A 9,960-nucleotide genomic window follows, 5' to 3' on the forward strand; every position below is an offset into this window, starting at 1 on the left:
TCAAAAACCAAGACTTACTCCATTATTTCTCCATGTATTGTCATTTAATTAACAATATCAATCATTCTTGTAAAGTACACATCAACTGTTTCAGTCTCTCCCAATGCAAGAACCTCAAATTATTGACACAGAGATTGGAAGTGAACACATTTAACCATTGAATAGGCATTATACTTGTAACATATTATCGATCCATGTTCTTGTAGGTGTATAAACAATAAGTGATCCAAAATGGTGGAACTCATGGATATCAAGATACAAGTCAATCATTGTCTACTTAGTTTTGATGATGACAATACTTAAATTCAAATAATTGTTGAAGTTATATCAAGCGGTCAAGGATGCTCAAGGTGTTTGATCAAGCTATCCTACCGAATAAAGCGAAAAACATTTGTTTAAAGTCAACATTTAGTCCAACGACTCTCAAGTGAAAACTTAGGGTTTATGGTCACCAATAGTTTAAAATTTCAACATTTCAGATGATGGTGGTTGATATGGAGATATCTTAAGCCTCATAAAGAAGATGCAATGTTCTTGTGTGACACAAAAATCAAAGATGATGATGATGCCAAGACTTGAAGTTTCAACGTGTAAAAAAGAGGACGTGTGAAAGCTCCACCGATCGTGTTTGTTTTAGTGAACAATGTCTTGTAAAGACACGAGGCATTTTGGGAAGTATTATGGCTAAATCACACACATATTTAAAACATTAAAAAAACTCTCACTTTTTAATTAAAATAACCAAAAAATGTTTTTGGAGCCTAGCTGGTCGATTATGATTGATTAGGAAAGCCTTTTTTTTCAAATTGTCTAATCAATTAGATTTATAGCCTAATAGATTTGATGATGCATAATCGAGTATCTAATGGATCATAATAGTCTCTAAATGATTGGAAATGGCTATATATTTAAACCTCCCATTACGGGCAACCACAGTCGGTTGTTGGCGTTGCCTAGTCGATTAACCTAACCTATTTGGTCATTTAATTGGCTCATATATTATTTCCAAATTTACACTATTTATTGGTGTATAAATGTAGAGATTCTCTATAATTTCAAAGCATTAAAAAAAGTGAAAAATCTCACTTTTCATTTATCTCATAACCTCTCTAAATCTTTCATACATTTCTCACATATTTTATCCATAATTCTTTTGAGAGTGTTCTTGAGTCTCATTGAGGATATTTTTTTATGAGAATAAAGTATAATTTTAAATTTACCAAGAGTTGATTTTTCCTCTCAAGTAAATTATTCTTTCGTAGAAAGTGATTATTTTAGATGGGAGTTAAGCCACTTAAAAAGCTCTTATTTGTTTATAGGGGGGTCATTTTAAGTCTTCGTTTGGTTTGTGAGTCCCGTCATTAAAAAACTCTCTTTTGGTTCATGGAAATCAACCAGTGAAAATCTCTATAATGGTTATTTAGCTCAGCCTGGTTATAATCTCTTATGGCTTATGAGTTCAGCCTTGTATAAAAACTCAGTAGGTTCAAGATCAACTCAGTTAAAATCTCGGTTTGGTTCTTGGTCAGCCCGTGTAAAACCTCAGTTTGGTTCAGAAGATAATCAACTACAAAATCTCTATTGGTTCAAGATCAATAGAGACTAATCGCTTTAAGCATGTTCACTATTTGGTTTAGAGACTAATAACTTCAAGCCCATTTCGTTGTTTGGTTAAAAGTTATAATAAAAACTTCATTTCCTTGTATGGGAGAGGGGAGAGGTCATGGGCTTAATCTTTTAAAAACTATCAAGCAATACTGGATACTCTCAAGATAAATTATTGGGGAAAGGAATATGTCACTTCATTAGGCCGAACCTATATAATTCCCAGGTGTCATTTCTTTTTTATTTTCTATTTAATTACTTTACTTTGAATTTGCGATGCGTACTTATTCAAATGTTTTTGATAAAATATTTTCAAACTCTGATTTTGAAAACGATTTTGTTTTAAATCAAAAATTTTCAAACCTCTACATTCTTCCTCTCCCTCATCTTGTGTATGGAGTCACATGTTCGAGAAGTGGCACCAGAGTGTGACTCATATTTATAGACTAATTGTCTTAGGAGGAAGACGACTTCTAATACTATTTTTAACAAAAGGACTTTCCTAAACACATTTCCACCATTTAATGGTGATACATTTGAATTGTGGAAAGTGAGATTTAAAATATTAATTCAATGTTTTGATCTTGAATTGTAGGAAACAATAGTCAATGGTCAGTTTATCTCTACTCATTGCTTAAATGGTGAAGTAGTAAATAAATCATATTTTCTTTGGACTGTAGAAGAAAAGATAAAGTTTGAAACTGATTTTAAAACTAAAAATTTCTTAGTCATGTCTTTTAAATGGAAATATTTTTTATATGTCCTTAATTGTAATTTCACCAATAAAATATGGGACACTTTGAAATGATCTATAGAGTTTCTCCAAGCATCGAACAAGAGAGAATGAACATATGATGCAAAGAAGATGAACGCTTTCTTCATAAATATTTTTCAAACTTTAGAAGTTTTAAAAATAATGTTAGAACCTTCTTCACCAATACATATCTAAGAAATAAAATTTAGAATCACAAACATGATCCAATCCTTAAATCAAGAGATGCGAATGTTTACAATTTTTAAGAAAAATCCGAAAAGGAAAAAATAATTGAGAAATTGAATGAGCTTATTCAACTATTAAAGGATGGAGGCATGAACTCAAACCTAGAAAAATTTATAGCAACTTCATAAAAGAAATCTTATGAAGAAGAATCAACTTTAGTAATCTTCTTCGAAAGAACATTCTCGGTGGTTGAACGATCCTCGAAAGATTCAATGTCAAATGGAAAAAATTCATCAAGAAGAGAATACGAATAAAAAGAAGTTTCATTCAGTAGAATCCTAGAAATAATAAAGGATAAGGAAGTCTCAATGAGAAATATATTCGGAGGCTTAACATAAAGGAGAACTCTCGAAGAATTAACCTCTGGTAGTGTCTTCGAAGAATCTTCTTCTAACGAATAAGATGAACAAGTTTGCTTGAAAGTCTCTCACAAAGAAGATGATTGTGAGGTGACAAACATATCATACAAGCAGTTGTTTAAATTAAACTCTAAACTGATAAAAGAGCATGATAAGATTGAAAAATGTAACATATATCTTAAAGACTACATAGAGTTTCTAGAAAATAGTAATGAACACTTAAGTATGAAATAAATATTATTAGAAATCAAGCTCGAACATGTGAGACTTGTATATTAGTGAATAAGGAAGTGAATGATCTTCATGAAACCCAAAGTAAATTCACCAATTGGAAATAAATCCTAGATTTGATCCTATCAAATAAAAAAGGTCTTCCTTAAATAAAACTAGATTAAGGTTTAATTCTAGTAGACCGTATAATAAAGAGTTTAATAGGAAGAAATTGAATCGTTATGTTTACAAATGCTTCTACCATGATAGATTTTGCCACTTAGACACTTTTTTTATATAAATTAAGAAGGTGTAACAGTAGTAACCCAAACCTCTTAGAACTCTTAACGCACCATGACCCAAGAAATTTGGGTACAAAAGGTGAAAACTTAATGTGTTTTGTAGTAATGTTTTGCACCTTTAATGAAGCCATAATGTGTATTAGACGAAGTTGTGAAAAGTAAGATGTATACCTTTGATTATATTGATGCTTGTGATCCAAGAAGGCTCGTTGATGGTGTATATCATTGGTCGTGATCAAAATAAACTTTCATTGAAAACAGTCTCAACACTTATGGTATTTGATGATCAATTAACCTCTTAGCAAATTTTGAAGATAAGTGTGTAGTAGATCTATCTATCTTATGGTTTCAACCAATCATAGCATCCAATGATTCACATAGAAGGATTTACAACATTATTTTTTCAGTTCCCTCATGGGTGGGGGGCGTTATCAAGTTTACTTAATATTTAAGGTGATACAGTTTTTAGAGGTTGAATAATAAAAAAACTATGACTAACCTTCTAAATAAGTGGTTTAATATTATCTCATATTTTAAAAATTACTAGTATTAATAAAATGTACGAGCTTCTATCACTTTTGAAGAAAGAGTGTAAAAAAAAGTAGTATGCCAAAGCCAAAATCCAACCCAAGGCCCAAAAGCGCAAAAAAGGTTGGAAAGTAGGGAAATAATTGATTAGGCTAATCAATTAGATAACCTACACATTTCAAAATTCAGACAAAATCAGATTAAATTTTTGCCTCCAAGCAAAACAAATCAATGCATTAAAGAAGAACACATGGATTCTCCAAAATCATCATTACCGGGAATACAAATAATCGATTGGATGAATTATTTAAGAAAATTTTAGTTATAATATTTTCTGGGCCAAAGTTTAGTTATAATATTTTCTGGGCCAAATATTTTATGAAGTTTTTGTTTTCCCAAACCGCCAAAAAGAAAAGTATAAATATGTAATTATATTCCCTTATTTTGCATTTTTTTTTGTCTTCTCTCCTCTTTCTTGCTCTTTCTCTTCCCATGTGTGTGTAAGAGTACTATTTTTGTATTTCATCATCATCACCATTATGCCACCAAAGAAGTTGAGATTCTTCTCTCATGTTCTTCTCACTGATTACTTCTATTCCCAAGAACAATAAGATATATTCTTTAAGGAATTCCGAAACATGACGATCTTAGTAATTCAAACCTTGGATACCAAAATCTTTTAAGAATGTGAACTCTTTAAGATGGGCTTAACAATATTCGTATGCAGCCCTCCAAAGAAAGTGTATCCATATGTAGTCACAATGTTCTTTTTGAATCTCTACCTCACTGATATGATCATCTACTCCGAAGTAAGAAAACACAATACATTTATTCTCTTGGATGAGTTTGTTGGTATTTTGGATCTACCCCATAATGGACCCTACTTCAAGTCAGATGAACAAGTAAAAAGTGACAATTTCAACTACAAAAGTGTTGCATCTTTTTTTCTAGTGAATCCAAAATTATTGATATCCTTTCCATTCACTATAGGCTTTATGCCCCAAATATTCGACTAATTCATTATGTGGTAAATCATATACTATTTCCAAGAAAAAGAAACTTGAACCACTTAACAATACTTGATGTTGCAATAGTGTGGATGCTTGCCAACAAGATTGAGACATACTGGGCAAGTACAGTGATCCAACATATGTTAGGGAGCAAAAGAAAAGGAATATACTTATCATATGGTAACTTGGTGATAAGTTCTAAATTGGGCTATAATTGATATATAAAACCTTGGCATTTTTCAGACTATTTTGCGATTTCATTGTTGAATTCCCCATGTTTACCATCGAATGTCATATAAATTGAAATTGGCTTTGGTATCCTTAATTTGTGTATTAATGTGAAGGAAATGTTGCAAGAAACCATAGAAAATGACACAATTCAAAGAACAAGGAACAAAGCCAATATAGAAGTTTCAGCATGCTTGTCGAGCGAGAGATGGCGAAGGAAAAGGGAGCAAGCTTTGGCGAGCTCGGGGCGAGACCAGATAAATGAAATCCAGGGGAAAATTTGTGTCACGGTTTCCAGGCGAGGCTTGCGACTTTTAGTTCGACGGGCGAGAAAAAGATATTTTTCCCAATGACGGTTTGATGCTCTCTGAGTGCCAAAAAGCAACTTTCGTCGGGCGAGACAGTAAATTTTCAACTTTGTATAAATAGATCCAAATCAGATTTTTGGGCATCTCTTTTAGTTTTTAGAGACTCTCAACAAATAGATAGTTAGGGATGAAGAGAAAACCCATTTTTGGAGAGAGTGAGGCTTAAAAAACAACAAGTTAAGGGTGCTTCTTGAAGATCAGAAGCTGAGTTCAGATCAATCATTGGGAAATCAAGGTTGATTCATGTTGATATTCTCTCTTCTCTTTATATCTGGCTACAATGTGTAGCTAAATCCCTCTCTTGTTGGAATTGGATGTAAGTTTACTGTTATAATATGTATTTTTATTAATGATGGCGTTGTATATAGTCTATTCACGAATCTCTGTCGATGTTATTCTTCTTTACATATTTATCTTATGATTTGAACTGGTATTGAGAAGTACTCTTCGAATATAGACCTAGGATAAACATTCTGTTAGATTCTAAACTCTAGATATAGATTTAGGTTTAACATTCACCGTGAGTATCGATTCTTAATGCTCTGTATTGTTTAATAGGCTGAGAGATCATCAATTAAACAATAAGGTAGAAATCTCATTGGAAGTTTAGACATGAACTCTTTTGTGAGTGATACATGATGATATTGACGAATGTTTATGATTGTGTACAACTGATTGGTAAATTAAGCATTTGATTGGTAGATGAAATTCAACCTTGACAAGTTTTCACCTCTCTGAAACTTTATTTTTTTGTCATTTGTTTCACATAACGTAGCTTTTAAAATAAACCTTGTAAACATAAGCTTACAATCTTAGTAATTATTGAACCACATTGATATCACATTAATCCCTATCGAGACAATAAATAAATACTTACCCATAATAGCACTCATTCGAACACTTGATCACGAAGATTTTGGAACACAACAGATACAACTTTGAAGGGGGGAAATCCGTGCAAGATGTTAAAAAAATAGGCTAAGCAACACTAGAGATGATGCACTACAAAATTATAGATGGGAAAATGATTCAAAAATCTCCTAAAGGGAAGAAAATAAGCATGAAACAAGATGAAGAAGATTCCATAAGTCTAGAAGATTACAACTATGATGTCCCCAAAACACCATCAACTGGAGATTTGATCAAGGACATCATCAAGAGACTAGAGCAAACTAATGAGAAGATCAACTTCTTGGTCTCTCACTTCACCCAAGACTTAAGGCATCTACCACCGAGAATGTTCAGTGATGACAACGAGGATACTAGAGAATATTTTCACTTATGTGTTTTAGCTTTAATATTCAAGTGAGTTTAATTTTTTGTGTTTTCTATAATTATTTCAACCCCGTAATTTCCTGCTTATGCAATTTCAATTATAGATGGATGAATTACGATAATTTCCACCAACATTAACCAACATTCATAGAAACTATCGAATCTTGGAATTGCAGGCTCGATGAATTACGATTATTTAGTCATGGTGAAGAGGATCAAAGCTAAGACTTGGAACTAGAGTTCAGGAATAGAGAATGAATGAAGCAATGAAACCAAAAACAATTAGCATTTATAACTTAAAAAACTGCAATTTTTCAATACGAGAGGGTATGGATTAAACTAGTTGCGATGATACCACTTGCTGAATACAATGGTATTTATCTCATGTATTTCATTAGCACAAGAAGCTTTATATACACACCATATTAAATTATATAAACATGACTTATATCTCAAGTAAAGTTAAGCTTATTCAAAACTAACTAGCAACAAACTTTTATAATAGATTTATGAGTGACGATTTGATATATTGATTGTAGAATTACAAATCTTGTTTAATATTTGTTATTTTAATAATTATAATTATTTATAAAATAATTATGATTGAAATAAATAAATTAATAACAAAATTATTATTGATATTTATTATGAACACTAAATTTATAATTTATTTGTTATTTATTTATTATTTGAAGTCCGTATTTTACATAAATTTTTAATCTAAATCATCTTTATGTTGATCTGATCTTAAATGGACATCCGCGTTAGATGTGTCTATACAAAATTGACTTTTATCGCATAGAATCGGGATCTTCAAATATTTAACACATATTAATAAAAAAATTAGAATTAAAAAAACTGCATACCAAATTATTCATTTGAAGTACTTAGGTAAATAAATGAAAGAAACAATAGATGAAATATTTATTTATTGACGTATTGAGTTTGCAAGTGTGCGTAACAATCAATTATAATATAAAAAATATCGAACCCACGTAAACAAATGTCAAACTAATATGATATATTACCGTTTTATAAATCTAAGACTATCAAAAAATAATTTATTTTGAGAACGTATGTAAATTAACTGATTTTAGAATTTAAATAAACTGAGATTAGAAGATAATTTCCGGATACCTTCGGGACTTAGATGAAATTTAGCATTCCTTTTGATTTTAAAATATTTTTTTGGACGAAATACTAATTTAAAAATACTACTTACTTTCGCGCATTCCTTGTTATGTTTGGGAACCGTAGTTATTTGTTGTCGCTACGCAAGTTACAATTCAAAATAATTTTTGAAAATCGATAAGTCATAATTAATTAATAAAACGATGCCGTTGTTTTAGAAATAAAAAATATAAATTTTATGATCGGATACCAGTCTCACGCCGTCGCGCTATTAATTGATATCTGAGTGCTTTCGCAGTCGCGCAAAACTTTAACTAAAAAAGAAATTTAAAACTGAAAAAATAATTTAATATTAAAAATCAATACCGATAAGTTTTATCAAGTCCAGTTGAAACGACAATCCTCACGTCCCGGACTCTAGGAGCTTAACCGAATATATTTTCAAAAAATATACTGTAATTATATATATATATATATATATATATATATATATATATATATATATATATATATATATATATATATATATATATATATTTGTTTTCACGTAGCAGACAAAAAGATGTATATATGTTTAGATACCTGCAAGCAAGGAAAATAAAATCAATATGTAATATACCAATTGAATCTGAAATGTAAAACAGAATAGTGTAATTAACCATAAAAGCAATATAAATTAAAACAAAATTTATTGACAAAAACATTGAACAATAATTCAGACCCGAAAGTAAGATCAACACTAATAAACAATAAAAAATGATAAAAACAGAAAAAATAAAGCTGAAATAAATAAAGCAGAAAAGTAAAGCAATAAATAAATGAAACATGCAAATTAAAGCTGAAATAAAAATGGATTATGAAATTAATTTGTAAATAAATTCCAACAAGATTGTTGAAATGTTGATTCGGGTACAAAGAAAAAAACTCCTAATTCTAAGATGCAACCATCTCTCAATGTGAAAAACTGCAACTTTTTTAATAGTTGAATTTCTGTTTAAAAACAATGCTCTTAAAACTCTAATAATTTGAATGGTGAAAATTTAGAATTATGGTTATATGTAATGCTAAGAACAGCTGAAAAGAGACTCAATTTGTGTAGGAGGAATGAGAGATTTTTCTACTGAAGTGGGAGATAACTGAGTATGACAGTTACTATTTTTCAGGCCTCAGAGCCCATGGCGGACGCCATGAGTGCAAAGTTGGTAGAACATAGATTGTAAGGTCTATGACGAACACCATGGGTGTTGAACTGCGCTCTTTTGACTTTTCTTTGTGCTTAGCTAGAGTCAGGACTGCCACGTCATGGCCTGCGCCATGACAAATGCCATGATGAACGCCATGAATGCATAACTTATCATTTTTCTCCATTCTTTACTATTTTCGTTTTGATTTTTCGCACGAGTACTTATTCTTGAAAAATACTTGAAATAAACACAATATACCAGCATAAAGCCATAAAATAAAAATAAAACAGACTAAAATGACATGTGTATCGAGTCAGAAACATGATATGTTTCATGATTATCAAACCTCCTCATACTTGAACCTTTGCTTGTCCTCAAGCAAGATGCTACACACATGAAAATATTTGAAAAGTGCATCATTATAATATAAAGACTTAAAAAATAACACTCAAATACTCATACTTGGCTACACAATCTACTTCAGTTAAAATTGTCTTTATAGGTACTAATTATACACTAAAGATATAGTAAAAAATACAATTCCGTAATTTTGCAGTCACAAGCCTCACTCTTATGCAAACTAATATGAATCATGCTATTATTCTCAAGCCTAACTCACTCATTCTTTTTTTTTTTGTCATTTTTCATTCTAGTGCAAGTATTTACGGAGATGCATCTTCAGACTCACATTTTACGCATACGGAGATGCATCTATGAATTAAATTTTAGCATAATAGAGGTGCATATTTAATTTATTTTG

Source organism: Lathyrus oleraceus, chromosome 7 (genome assembly GCF_024323335.1).
Source record: "Lathyrus oleraceus cultivar Zhongwan6 chromosome 7, CAAS_Psat_ZW6_1.0, whole genome shotgun sequence".
Classification (NCBI taxonomy): Eukaryota; Viridiplantae; Streptophyta; class Magnoliopsida; order Fabales; family Fabaceae; genus Lathyrus; species Lathyrus oleraceus.